The sequence below is a fragment of the Euwallacea similis genome, chromosome 19 (genome assembly GCF_039881205.1).
Source record: "Euwallacea similis isolate ESF13 chromosome 19, ESF131.1, whole genome shotgun sequence".
In the NCBI taxonomy this organism is placed as follows: domain Eukaryota; kingdom Metazoa; phylum Arthropoda; class Insecta; order Coleoptera; family Curculionidae; genus Euwallacea; species Euwallacea similis.
In genome coordinates, this window is record NC_089627.1 from 3,238,793 (window position 1) to 3,254,058 (window position 15,266).

Genomic DNA, 15,266 nt, shown 5'->3' on the forward strand with positions numbered 1-15,266 from the left:
CGTCTATTAAAAACATATTTTTGGAAAGTCGAAGTAGGTTTACACAGGCAAATTGTGGTTTGACCACTAGTCAATCATTCAGCCATATTTAGACGGTCAGCTACCATAAAAACTGTAAATGCAGAACTACCACTTCCTAATTTAATAAAAGGATATTGTGGGTGAATGGCGAAAAAATCTGACGAAGTTAGTCATAACGTCGGATCCACATTTGGCTATGCCTTAATTCGTAATTGGGGACAATGATAAATTAACGAGGTAAATTTAAAACACAAACTTGTTTAGATAGTTACTTGCATAAATTAATTTTGGCTCATCTTTTACGTATGGTAAACATCTTGGCGTTAACTTTGACATTATGGAGAGGAGTAACAAATCAAGCAATTGTGGTGCTGAGATCTACCTGTTCTGGTTGCTTTACTCCAGCTCGATATGAATTTTTAAACAAGTTTGGCGTCACCATTTTCGATGCTCAACTTACAGGTCTTCACTATTTTCTAGATCCACATTAGTTGATACCTTCAAAATCCCTAAAGTCCCAGTTAAAGCTGGTTTTCCACAATAGGCAGAAATTTGAATTTATTCAGGTTATACATCGAATCTATAGAACTAAAACAACTATTGGTGTTACTGATCACATTTGTTAATTGAGTTTCGAAATGAATTTCAGAACTCGTTACGAAATGTTCATTTCCTAACTAGTTCTAAAATGAAACCTTGCCGGTTTCAATAAGCTGCTCAAAACATCAAGACAAAGTCGAAAATCTGGTAAATCGATTGCAACCTTTAGGCTGATATGAGAGTTTGAAAACTGTTAGTTTCAGGTTTTCAAAAAAGACATTTCGATTTACTTTACAATCTGGAAATCTGGCAAATTCGTGAAACTGGTACCCAATAACCTAATAACAGAGATCAAACATCCTTGAACTTGAAAAGGTTGGCAGGTGAAATCTTCTTAGACATAGAGAGAAGATTTAACAATGGCTACCAGGATCACAATTTGACACTGTTAAAGCACGAGGAACGAAAACGACAATCACTGGATTTACAAAATATTGGAATACAAAATGACTACACTTAGTTTAGGTGGGATACGGTCAAATTTGGGGCGGGTTGTTCAATCGTGGGCCTCCGTTCCCTCCCCTATGGTCACTACTGATGGATGAATTTTCTATTGCCCTGACCCTATAATTGGAGCTACACTCTGCTAAAATTGATACAAACGCATTCAGATACTATTGAAATCTCCAATTTGAACATGGGCATTGGTCAGTCTCTTGGTTTCGATGAAAGGTAATATTACCTTACAAATTCATAATTTGGCCTTAAGTCTCGTTGTGATAAGAAAGGTAAATTCTTATGAATTTTTTGGTTGATAAAAGCTTTTTGGTCTAAAATTATGAATTTTCTCTAGGAAGTACACGGTAGGCACCAAATATTTCTTCAGAATGGTTGCTGGTCTAACACCGCTGCGCTTTAAAATTCCATAGAGCGCCCATTTGCCCCAGGTATAAGTTTTTACGACGTCTGCCTGAAACAATAACTCTCACGTGCATAATATGTGTTCTTTGACCTGTGAACAAAACAAACACATTATCTGCCCATTATCCGACACGAGATACAACACAGCAGGGAAAAATGTGGCTCGGCAACAATACGGGGCCACGCCCGTTTTCTCAATCAAATTTTTCTGATCCTGGAGTTGAAATATGACACAATAAAGTAGCTCTCGACCAATTACAATTGACGTTATGTGTGGGATGATTGCAGGAATAGTAGGACGAAAAAGAGTGTGGCTCGAGTTACTGCTTCCAGCATCGTAAATAATAAGTGTAATGTGATTGCTTTGCCTGATAAATGGTGAGTTTACATCCTCGGACGCAACTAAATAAGTTGGTTTCAGTTCCTTTTTGTAGCTCCAAGTTTTCTTCGAATTTTAGGACTACAAAGGCACACAATCGAAGGATAAAAAAATATTATCACTTTTAAAAAGAACACTAGAGATAGGAGAAATGCACATCCATTCTAATCTCGAGCCGTTTTGGAGATCCAAAGCTCTAAAATGTAGGTTGTCAAGGTGTACCCCAAGTGAAAGTATCCGAAAATAATTTGCATATATTTGTCACCTTATCTAATGTGTTCAAGATAAAAATGTCCAGCATTGGGATCTCGTAAACGATTTGGGTAAGTTGTGGAAATGTTGCGTATTCAAGGGAGTGATTTCACAATCCAAATAGATCTACAAACCTACAAAATTAATTTCAAAACTAATTTAATCAGATCCCTCTCATCTCTCGCATCTACGAGCACTATACTAAGCATTTTTATTTTTGAACACACTGTATATTTGTATATTTTCGAACCTCTACTCGTTTACTCCAAACCAAACTGAAACTTGTTATAACTAAGTTACCTTGAACATTTTTTTAGGACTACTCTATCGTTTTGAAACATTTCAAATCAATTAATGAGAAGGAGAATTTTAAAGCAAGACCCCAAACGTATCCATATCTACTCAACAAAACATAACTATCAGAAATTCAATTTTGCGTTTACAACGCACGTGACGATACGTGTACGCATGTACATACCCGTACACACCTGGGCTACTACTACGTATACTTATTGTAGCATTCGAATGTCCAGAAACCAATACCAGTGACAGAAGTTCCAATTCTTCAAATGTGGGTCAAGTTATTAGCACTGAAACTGAAATCCATTAAACGCAGCGTGTACAAGAAAGTATGAAGAAGTCGCTTTTTAACTCTATTTTACATAAATTCTCAGGTCTAACGTAACAGAGATCCTCCTACGTTTACAGTAGCTAGGCATGTTTGAGTTTATAATGTACGTTAAGTGTTTGATTTCTGCATTTTTGGTGGTGGTCCGGAATTTACAAGCTGATATAGCAATTCAAAACCTGCTTAGCCATTACTGCTACATTGGATTTAATTTCATTCATTCTGACTAAACTTTTAATTAAAGGTCAGTGCCAAACATTCAAGAAGCAACTATTTTTAGATTAATTTCATATTTATAAATGGCCTGTCCTACTGATCCGAAACTATCCTGCGAATAATTTATTATATTTTGATAAGAGCGGAAAAATAGTAATTACTTGTGTAAATGTTCTTACGTATTTATGCCTGATAAACCGAAAAAACGGCCTTCTAATTTAAAAAATCGGGCGATTGACTGGACAAAACAGTATTTGTTACAAGTAAAAAAGATTCATGAGGATGAGGTCAGTGGCGCCGGTTTGTTATTTGAGCTCTAAAGTCTGATGATGATAATGGAGCGTGTAATAGTCGTTGTTGTGGCTATAGGATGGGTTAATTTGTTGGTTGAGAGTACCGATATAAATTATTGGTCCTGGAGATAAAATTTATATTCTGACTTATGTGCAGAAAGAAAAAATTTACAAAAATTCAATACAGGTGTAAGTCCCATAGAGTTTTTTTACTGAAATGCCATGCAGGAACTAAAATAACACAGAAAATATTTTTTTTAGTTGAAGTTAGTTGGACCAAATCTTATCGCCCGGGGCACCCCGAGCATGGGTCAAATCGGGGCTTCGAGATCACAAAGTCACGGCATTTCTATGAGACCGCCTGAAAGAAATCAGGGTCAAGGGTGGCTACCCATAGGACAGCTGCTTATAACTGCTACTCTGGGTCTTCCCGAAGTAGAGCCTTCTGCAGAGGCTTCAGGCTAAGGGATTCAGCGCAGGAATACGCTGATAACATATGGATAATGATACCGGGCAAGTCCAACAACCCAATCCAAAAATGGGTAAGTTTTATATCCATTTATTCCATATGTGGACTTTGACTTACATTTCAATATCAAATCTAATTTTTTGCTAATTTGTTTAATTATCTGCTTTATTTTATGGCAATTTATGCTCAATTTTATTCTTTATCCATCCATAATAACCAATTATAATCAGTGAAATGACCTCAACACTAGTTTGCTTGCAAATTTCCATTTTGCAATTTATTTAGTCTGCGGGAGTGATTAGAAAGGTAGATTGATTCTCGGATTGACCCTAGAGGCCTTTTTCAAGACACTGTACCTAGCGTCTTTCAACTTTGAGGTCTTCTAATTTTCAGAAGATTAAAAGCGTCTTCAAAAAGTTAAAAAATAGTAATGCTTCTTGGTGGGATAGCTCTCAGTAGGGGTTTTATTGTTGTTATCAGAGACAGTTTTGGAGATGCTGAAAATCAAAACAACAGCTCTTCACGAACGGAAACGTTCGCCAATTATTTAAAAATTGCCACTATTTTTCCACATTCTCATAAAAGAAACCCAGAACTTCTTGAAAATTACGAATCTACGCCGTTATTATTCACACTTTCTTCAATTTATTGACAGAATTATTAAGGTTCAACTATCACCTTTTATCAAGAAACATGCACTTCTTAATGCTGACCAGTATGATTTCAGGCAATTATGAGAAATTCAAACGCTATATATTCCAATTCCATCACCAGTAACCATCTTATTGACGACAAACCATCAAACTTCTCAGCCGAGTAGGCAGTCTTAAACATTATTTTTCTTCCGTTTTCTATTGGCGCTTCTTCGCTCCTCTGCAAATTCCCAGCAATAGAAGATAGAGTAGATAGGGGGATAGAGGTAGAAGATAGCTGCATCGTCTACCTCATCATAGAACCAAGTAATCAATTATGCACATACAAATATGCACCAAACAAAAACTTCTTGCTTGCTTATTGCTTCAGTTCAGTAGTAGTTTACTTGCCCCCATCTTCTGGTATTCCACATCTGAACATTCTCTATGAAAACCTTGATCCATTCCTCGTATCTATTCCACCTAGCTTGCCTCTCTTACATCAGCCCAATTTTGAATCGCATTTTGTTAATCGTATGTTCCCAAAATTTGTGTTCAGGTTAGGTCAGTTCTTCGATTTGTTTCATACATTTGTAGACAGCAATAGCTTCCTTAACTACCGTAGACAAATTTGAGTAATCACCATTTTAATTCCTTGCTAGAAGTTAATGTTTAATGATACTTTTGCCAGAATGTTTGTGTGCTTGTTTGAAAATCTGTTTTACATTTTCTTTCAGGTACATGTCTATATTTGTATGGTTGCCCAAAAAGGCTGAGTTAATGCCTACTTGCGCTTTCCCCTTTTTTCCTTTTATCCTTTTCAAGCTATATCTGCATAAGCGTATGTTTTCGAACTTACGTAGCATAATATGCATCTACTTTGCACGCACACATGCCTGATGGAGCCAATAAGAAGAAACACGTGTCGCCGGTAACTTCTTTCCATATCCATTTAAACGTTCAATTCCTTTTGCGGATATATCCGAACTGCTTGACCGTACAGTTATTTATGTTAATCGGCACGAAACTTCTCCATGTTTATTACTATTACATAAATTTATATGGACTTAATAGCTATGTATTTAAGGTACTGAACGGGCAAGTGAGTTTCTTGACAGAGGCACTGTTGAAACTTAATTTTTCGATTTTTGAAAATCTGAAAATTCCTAATAGAAATGGTTGAATTCTCTGAGTCTACGCCCATAAAACAGATCCTCATGAAATATCTATTAAAAATATTTTTGATATTGCTGTCTAATTAGTCCAATAAATAACAACATTGTGACGATAGATAATATTTAAACATAATATTAGGTACTATATACGCTAACGTAAAGTTCAAAAACCTTCAAATCAAGCAGTAAGCTGCCGTGATGAATCAGCAAGATATATTTATTTTACTAGTATTTTTTGCTCTTGGTTATCTCCAATAAAAAATAATGTGACACCATTGCATTGACGAGAAGAAAAAAGTCTTAAATCTTCAGATTCGTTGTATTTGATGTTTCTTACTATGCAATTAGATGATCAAATACCTGTTTTCTTCCTTTTTTCGTGTGATTAACTGTGAGTACTGGAGATGGTAAGCTTAAATAAATGCACCAACATTCAGTGAATCCTAAAAATATTGGGACGTGCCCTTTTTAAAGATTTTACAAGTCCTAATTAAATATATTAGTTATTATTTTATTTTTTTATATCAAAAATGTCTTCATCAATCATGTATTTAGAGGTCTGCATAAAACAGAACACGGAATCTTAATAGCTTATTTTCCAATTTAAAGAAAAAGTCAAGAGGACAACTAACGCATCACGAAAATATTCGAACAGTATGCACAATAAAATGATCCATAATAAAAAAAGTTATTTCTTGGGTATTTGTTATGTATTTTTTGCTTATTGAATATAGATACTGCAGAGTAAGGTTAGAAATAAAATCCATAATGGATTGGGTGCGAAATAAAAATAATGTTAGTTTCGATAAAAAGCAATTAATGATATTTCATTACGAAAAGGGCAAATCCTATAAATAGGTTGGGGAAATTCTCCAATTAAATAGGAGCGCAGTTGGAAATATGGTCCAACGTTACAAAAATAAAGATAAAATACTTCCAAAGAAACAAACAGGTCGTTCAAAATTGTTAAATAAGTGCTTCATAATAAGAACCATTACGGGAAACCCCAAAGTTAGATGAAAATTCTATCGTAAAATCATTCTAATAAAATAGTTAGTAATGAAACCATTCGTCTGTATATTAGAAGCCATGGATATCATGACAGAGTATTTAGAAAAAAGGCATGGTTTAGTACTAAAAATGTGAAAATGCGATTAAATTTTACTAAAGAATTTATTTCCAAGCTAGATAATTACTAGAATTATGAATTTTTTATGACGAGTTAAAATTTAATATTTTTTGCTAAAATGGATGTTAAATGGTGTGGAGGAAAGCAAATAAAAACAACATCTTTGTCTAACTGTGAAACATAGAGGCGGTTCACTTTTAGTTTGGGGCTGTGTATCATCAGTAGGAGTTAGTGAATTCGCTTTTATTGAAGAGATTATAGACCAAAATATGCATTTAAATATTCTAAGACAAAATTTAAGGAAAAACGTAGAAAATATGGGCATATCAAATTCGTTTAAACTATACCAAGACAATGACATAAAACATAGCGCCCATATTATTCACGAATGGTTGTTGTACGATTGTCCGAAAGTCCTTAAAACTCCTCCCCAATCTCTGGACCTCAATCAAATAGAATATGTATGGCATTCTTTGAAACAACAACTTAAAAAGCATGAAATAACTGTTGGATTTGGGAGATAATAAGAGGTACAACTTAGAATGAAATAACTTATTTTATATATTATTATATATATTATTATCTAAAAATTAGAGAGGACCAAGAATCGTGTACGTCTTGTGGACGACAAATCTTCAGACTACTCTTGTGTATATAACTAACTCTAAGAAGAAAAATATACGATCATCACTGCTAGGTATGCATTTCTGTCGAGTTCCCCAAATTAATAGTTTATTGCTACGTATGTATATGTGAATTCAATCCGCTTGTCTTTAGACGCCGCTAGAAAAAACTGTTTATTATTAATTTGGATGACTTATGGTTGAGTATAGGATTCCAACAATAACAATGAAAACAATATTAAAAACCAGGTTGAAGTAAGAATGAAATAAAATTAACGTTTGAAAAGTGTAGTTGAAGGAAAAGGGAGTCATACAAAACACTAATTTAATAAATTATGTTGTTATTTACCTATAAATTAATCATATACATATATATGGTAGTTATGGATTAATTATTACCATCCGAATATGTTTATGACGCGTTTAGTTGTTCTCTGGGCCTTTCCTTTAAAAGGGAAAATAAGCTATTATATTAAAATTCTGTATTCATCTTTTATACAGACTCCTTAATAAATGATGGATGAAGACATTTTTGATGTAAAAAAATAATAATAACTAATATATTAGAACTTATAAAATCTTTAAAAAGGGTGCGTCTGAACATTTTTGATCCTCACTGTATAAAGAAAAGCAAACCAACATTATTACCACATGGAAATTAGTCACCTATTATTAACCTATTATTAAGTTTTAGGTCGGATTAGCAATGCACATTAGCACTGCTAATCCCCCCAAAAAAACCTTAATAAACCTTCTCTAATTAATCCTTTGAACTCAAAAGATCTTTACTCATTCCAGCAATTCCACAAAAACGGATGATCTCTTTATTACTAACACATTATTCTTTATCCTTCAAAGCTACCGGTTCAGCTACTAATAAAACTGACACCGTTTAAAAGGATTTCGCACCTTCTTGAGTGCTAATTTATGCTACCTGTATACAGGGTGTCCCAGATAAGGATGAACAGCATGGGGATCTCGGAAACGGTAATAGATACAAAATGGTTTAAATTGGGAAAAAGTTAGGCAATTTAAAGCAAATTAATAATCTGTTTTTATATCGACGAAATTCCGAATGGTTACGAAGATATCCGGAAAAAAACGAATTTGGCGGTTTTCGTTTTTTGCAAATAACTCTTATACGGTTATAGTTAGAGGAATAAAAGTTTTACATTATTAAAGCACTTTTTTGAGAACTGTTTAGCAGTGTTGCCAGTTTTCTTGTTACATCCTTACTTTCGGAGAAAAATGAGTAAACTTTTGATTTTCATATGGGCGTGATATCAATTATTTATATTTTCAAAATCGTCATAAAATTCCCTTTTCAGCCATGCATTACATTTAATATTTTTCTCAGAAACTCTATGAGTTATAGCCATTAAAGCATTTTTTGATAAGTAGGCCATGATTTTGACTTATAGTAATGGTGCACATTAAATAAATGAATGCTGTGGAAACGTCAACATTATTTAAAAGTATAAATATATTACTGGTATCACCCTAAAATTAAAAAAATAATTGTTTCAAATTATGTATTTAATAACAACAATGCGGCTAAACTTGGATCGAATCAAAATCTCAAATTATAACAAATGTTCAAATAAACCACCATTATTTTCCAGGCATAGGTATGCTTATCAAAAAATGCTTTAATGGCTATAACTCATAGAGTTTCTGAGAAAAATATTAAATGTAATGCATGGCTGAAAAGGGAATTTTATGACGATTTTGAAAATATAAATAATTGATATCACGCCCATATGAAAATCAAAAGTTTACTCATTTTTCTCCGAAAGTAAGGATGTAACAAGAAAACTGGCAACACTGCTAAACAGTTCTCAAAAAAGTGCTTTAATAATGTAAAACTTTTATTCCTCTAACTATAACCGTATAAGAGTTATTTGCAAAAAACGAAAACCGCCAAATTCGTTTTTTTCCGGATATCTTCGTAACCATTCGGAATTTCGTCGATATAAAAACAGATTATTAATTTGCTTTAAATTGCCCAACTTTTTCCCAATTTAAACCATTTTGTATCTATTACCGTTTCCAAGATCCCCATGCTGTTCATCCTTATCTGGGACACCCTGTATATGTGTCTACTCGTATTTCGTAGATTTTCCCAACGCAAGGCCGTTCAAGGTCCTCTACGTGATTACTTCCACCTTATCTATTTGGCAAGGAATACATAACGATTGTTAATTTGATTCAGACTAGTCGGATTTATTTGCAGCAAATTTTTGGAGATTTGCTGGTTATGTAACTTGTTTTATTGATATAGGTCAGAGGATATCTTAGAGAATGCACGGTACTACATCAATATTTAAGACTCAAAAAATGATCATTTTTACTTTACTTCCATTTCCAATGGTTACTCCCCCGGCGTTGATGAAAAGCTGCGGGCCAAAAAATCAGGTATTTGATCTAATGACTCGACAGCGATGGAAATTTTGTCGGGGTAAAATTTTGGTCAATAAATTTCATCACGTTAAATTTTCTGTAAGTTTCTATGCGCCAAAAATCCTCCAAAAGGGTATGTGACTTAGTTCATGAACTTCTCTTCCGCATTTAACTTGTACGTTGAAAATACTAGGTAATTTCCGACCAATGTGCTTTCGTGTAATCTGTATCAGAAAAAAGCACTCGTGCACGTTTTCAATCTAATTCGATACGAGCATGTTAAGTCTCAGTCGCTACGTGCACTCGTGATTTTTTCATCTCAAAGTGGACTTATGCATATCGATGATTTTCGATGCGCTTTTTATATTTTTATCAATTATAACGTAAACAGGCCCAATGTTTTATCGAATAAGTTTGGTCTGTAAGTACAAAACTATTGTTTCTCAGTAAAAGTATGTTACGCCAGCAAAACGATAAAAATCACGAGTGTTTTAGCGCGAGGGATTTGGTTTGCTTGCATTGAGTGCTTTTGCTTAAGGAAACAATGATTAAATTAACAAACAGAAAAAATTTATCAGATTAAACATGAGGTTAGCTGTATTTGGCAGGACAAATGCCCGAAAAATGTCTTTTTTCTCCATTCAAGTCGTCTCGCTCCTTCGGCATAAGCACAATTATCTCTTTTAAAAATATTTACTCTTCGTGTTGTCGGAATCCTTTTGACAGGCACAATGAACCAGAAAGTGAACATGTCTTCGCTGGAAATGTGACTAATCTTACCATGTTTACTATAAATTCAATATGCGAGTGATTTTTTGATGATAAGACGTAATATTACATACTCTGTTGCAGAATTAAAGTTTCAGTTTCGCTTCATCAAGATTGAAATCATCAGAAGAGCTTTGATTCCCATCGAAACAAGTGAAAAAATAGCTAGTTGACTAGTCAAACACAGAGTTGTTGTCCCAACAGACAATGATTGCCAGTGATGACATCTGTGTGTGGTGCCTATCACAGACTGCGTCTGATACAAATACCGGAAAATACCCGGTCTAGGGCGATATTGGCAAAGTAAACTGTAAATATTTATATTTCCAGTTCACCTGATGATTATAGCTGACGGTTCTATAATAATAAAATTAAAATTTTTAGATATTTGTGATGAGCTTCTAATTTCTGACAAGGCTTAGCCGTCTCAAAACTCGAAAATTTTCAATTGTCTACTGTAAACGTAAAATATATGTATGTATAAATATTACAGTTCATTTTGTCAATATCGCCCTAGACCAGATACTCTCTGGTGTTCCCATAAGACGCAATGGCTGATCGGGAACACCCACAGATGACACTATTGGAAATTACTACCTGTTGGGTCAACAAGCCTATATTTAACTAGCCATTAATTAGCCTGTTGCGATGAAAACAGGAAGCGGGAGGGAGCAGGAGAGCCAAAGCCCTGCTGATGATCTCGAAAGAGATTAATTGCAGACTGTAGAACAGGGATATGGGTTTTAGTTGAAACAAACGAAGGCATGATTCTTGGCCGCCTCAAAGGTCGAAAATCATCATTTTTATTTGTATCGCACTTGCGGCTAAAGCCATCAGCTGAGGCTGACCTGTTAATATAAATATTTATAGGTAATGGAATTGGCGGGTGTAGAACAATGAACCACTTTATTTTATTCAAGAAAAAATACCGCTGTTTTGACTGCCTTTCACACTCTTCATCAAGACTATAACGAAGACTATGCTTTAATAGTGTCAAAATACTAATAGCTTTCATTATAGTCTTTGATCATGGACTTGATGATACAACGGGTAGTGACTGCCAGTGGTGCTATGTGTGAGTGCTGTCAATCAGCCCTTGCATAAAATATAACAGCGGAGACTGTCTGGCCTAGGGTGATATTGACAAAACAAACTGTAAAATATTGATATATATATAAAATACAAATTTTCGGCCTTTGAGAGGGCCTTCTAAAAAACCGTGCCTTTTAAAAAAAATAGAAGGTCGTCTCAGAGGTCGAAAAGTTCTAAAAAAATCAGCTGAGCTGTAAATATAAATATTTACAGTTCACTTTGCCAATATCGCCCTAGGCCATGCATATTTAGCTGTTTGTATCAGATGCATTTGATAGGCAGCACACACAGATGGCATTACGGGTAACCGCTGCCTGCTGGGGCCACAAATTTCCATATCATTAACTTTGCTTATAATATAATTATAATTTAGAAGAAAACTGAGATTTAACGATTATTTTAACATTTTATAATTAGAATTTTCCCCCCGTTCTTTGAAGAAGTCGTTCACATCTGGCCCTACCATACAATAATGAAATGTGACATCATATTCACGTGTACGTGTGACGTAATCTGGATGTTCTTCATAATCACGTCACCTTGTTACCTGCATAAAGTTTAAAAATTATAGTTAAATCTATGATATGAGTAAATAAAACTTCACAACAGTCTAAAATGACGTGCATATGTATATTATGCTTTGCTATATTATGCGGATACAGATATACAGATCCTGTATCTTTTATGATATAGAAGATATCTTCATCCAATATATTAGTAAGTTCAAGAAATAGAGAAAACGTCTTCATTATAGCGTGTTTTATTGTATTAATAAATTAATTAATGAAAGTTGAGTGAATTAGTCATTTGCAAACCTTCTGGATTTCTCAGTTACAAACTTACAATCAGCCTCACTAATTAAAACTCCACCTTAAAACTACACATCAACAGTGTCAGAAGTAATCTCAGCCTCAAGAATTCCATTATCCTTCTCAGTAATCTCCAAATCTTGATGTTCCTTAACAAACTCCAATTTTCTCTATTACACCTCCACTGTGGTATCAGTCCCCTAGTTCTTCACAGAACATTTATAAATTTCTTGATCATTTTTACTAATATTTTTGATGCTCAGTCAATGACTGTCTCCGCCACAAATCATCTGTCTGTGATCCATCTCATTGAATACTATTTGGTCTTCACAGAGTGAAAACTTCAACGCTCAAGTTCCAAAGATTCTCCAAAATTAATAGTAATAGCTTAGAGTCATAATTCCAAATTTTACATCATTACATTGGGTAAGGGATGCAGATTGGAATAGAACAATGAGACTCGAGGAGGAAGAATGGACATTTGCATACCAAATAGAATTAAAAAAAACAAGAAAATATTAACAAATAATTGAAGAAATACTGGGAAATGGAATAAAAGTCCATAAAAGGATCTGTATTAAGTAGAAAAGTCGATTATGCAGAGCTGCATTAAAACAGCTGAAGTCCCGAATTGTTATTTGCCATCCGATTTTCGAAGTCAAGAAATGAGATAAAATGATTAAAACTAATCTATGGCTAAAAAAAACGACTTTTCTTCTACTACTTCGTTATTTTATTTTATTTTTTTATCAATTATTTTATTTTTAAAAATTGGGTGGCAAATACAGGTTCCGCAACTCTGACTGTTTTTCATGCAATTCTTTATAGTATAATAAAATTTACATAACAATTACAATTTACTATCTATTGCGAGGACGAAAAACTAACGTACCTTCAAGATTATGTTATAAAGCACTATATCTCCTAACACACTCAACACCAACAAAGTTTCTAGAATGTTCCAAAAACAAATAAAATAATTTTGGAAAATTTTTAAATTTCCTCTGGAAAAAACATCTGAAAATTTTTACCGGCCGGCTTTTCTTAGGCAGTTGAATAATTTCGCGGGTCACTCCATTCACGTGCTTTCGCGCCAATCGACAACCACCGCCGCCAGCGACTCGCAGCGTCGAGAATCCGCGGCCGATTGCATGAATTGAATGAAAGAACTTCAACTGGGATTCTCGCGCGGCTTTTTTGATACCTCAATGCCACCACCACCACCACACACACATACGAAAACGCTGATACGTGTTGTGCGTGCTCTTTCTATACTATCCGTAATTTTCTTTCCGAAATGTTGATAAAGTTAGTTATTTTCAATTAAAATCTTGTTACTTGTGCTAGCAGCGAAAATTTTCCGTAGAACTACAAAAATATCAACTATCGCAGTGGAGTTATTGAAACGTTAATTGAGGGACCCCTATCGGTTGTTATCCGAACCCCCATATTGGTCATAGAGGTCCATGAGCAGGGCTCATGTCTAACAGAAGGTTTTTGGAGTATGATGTTCCTAAATATTTAGAAAACAAAAGATGTGGTTCATGCACGACGGTATGTTATCAACCACGCTTTAATTTTTGTAGTTGCGTGTGAGTTTCTGGATGACAACTATCCTAACCATTGGCCTCCCAAATCACCCGACATGGATACTTTAGATTATTTTTTGAGTGGTTATTAGAAATCGTCAGTTGGTACAACGATATTCCAAAATGAAGATCTGAAAAACAGAAGCTTTAATCGTGCGCTAGTATTAAACTTGCTGTGTATTGCGGAAGGCGTTGATCATTTTCAACAATTATTTTAAATATTATTAATTTATCACTGGTAATACTAATTATTTTTTTTATTTTGATAGTTGTTATTTAGGTAATAAAAGTTGAAATTTCAAATCAGTATTTTCTAGAAAAACTACTTTTAGCGAGAAATAGTATGACTACCTTTTATCGGTCAAAATGAAAATTATAGGTATTTAAATTCAGGTATATTATAGTATGCGATGCCTTCTATTGATAAACAGGAAATGGAGTAAATATTTGAGCTTCACATCATCTTCCCCGGTGTGCAAAATTTCGTCAGATGCCGCGTTTAATTTGAATACTCTGTATCTTGACCATTAGCCGTTGCGTGAATGTGAATTTTAATTATATTAAGATGGAGTTTGGATTCGCCCCTTAACGGTTATCTATATATTAAGTTGTTCGATAATTAATGTCGTTTTATTCTCATAGATGGCTTAATTTATACATAACGAGCAGTAGTGATCTCATCGCTTATATACTACGTGACAAAGAAAGGTAAACACCCATTAAAAACCATTTTATTTTGATAATTTTTTGCATGTTGACTTATCTTAAAAAAAGAAAGAAATGATCAAAATTTCAAGTTTATCTGTTAATTTTTTTTTTAGTTTCCATGGGTCGTTCCTTAAAAAAATAAAATTTTGTTTAGACATTTTTGTTCACATTTGCATCGCAACTTTTATGAAGTGTGTTGCAATCGGTCATAATTTTTATTCATTATGCCTAGAATGCGTAGAATTGAACAGATCCGTCAGCTTAGTGACTTTGAGAGGGGGCGGATTGTTGGGTTGCGCGAAGCAGGTCTGTCGATCAGAGAAGTGTCTAGAAGAACTAACAGATCCTTAAGAACCATAGTGCGGTGTTACCAGGCATTGACTCAGGAAGGCCGTGGGCACAGAGCCAGAGACACTGGGCGACTCACAGGAACCACAGAGCGCGAAGATCGTCGATTGCGACTTTTGGCTCTTAGAGACCGATTTAGCAGCAGTCGAGCTATTGCAAATCAGTGGTTTGAAGAACATGGGAATAGGGTTGGTATGCGTACAGCATATCGCCGAATACGAAGTTTTGGCCTTTTGTCCTATCGTCCGCATTAGGTGCTGCCTCTCACTCGCGA

At 34.5% G+C, this 15,266-nt stretch overlaps 1 protein-coding gene across 1 annotated transcript in view; it reads right to left on the reverse strand.

The window, feature by feature from the left end:
- AdamTS-A (ADAM metallopeptidase with thrombospondin type 1 motif A) overlaps window positions 1–13,585 on the reverse strand; it is a 92,988-nt gene extending 79,403 nt beyond the window's left edge. The window contains exon 1 of the mRNA XM_066399621.1: window positions 13,240–13,585. The gene's annotated coding sequence lies outside the window, so the exon portion shown is untranslated. The remainder of the gene's footprint in view (window positions 1–13,239) is intronic.
- Between the last annotated feature and the right edge of the window lie 1,681 nt (window positions 13,586–15,266).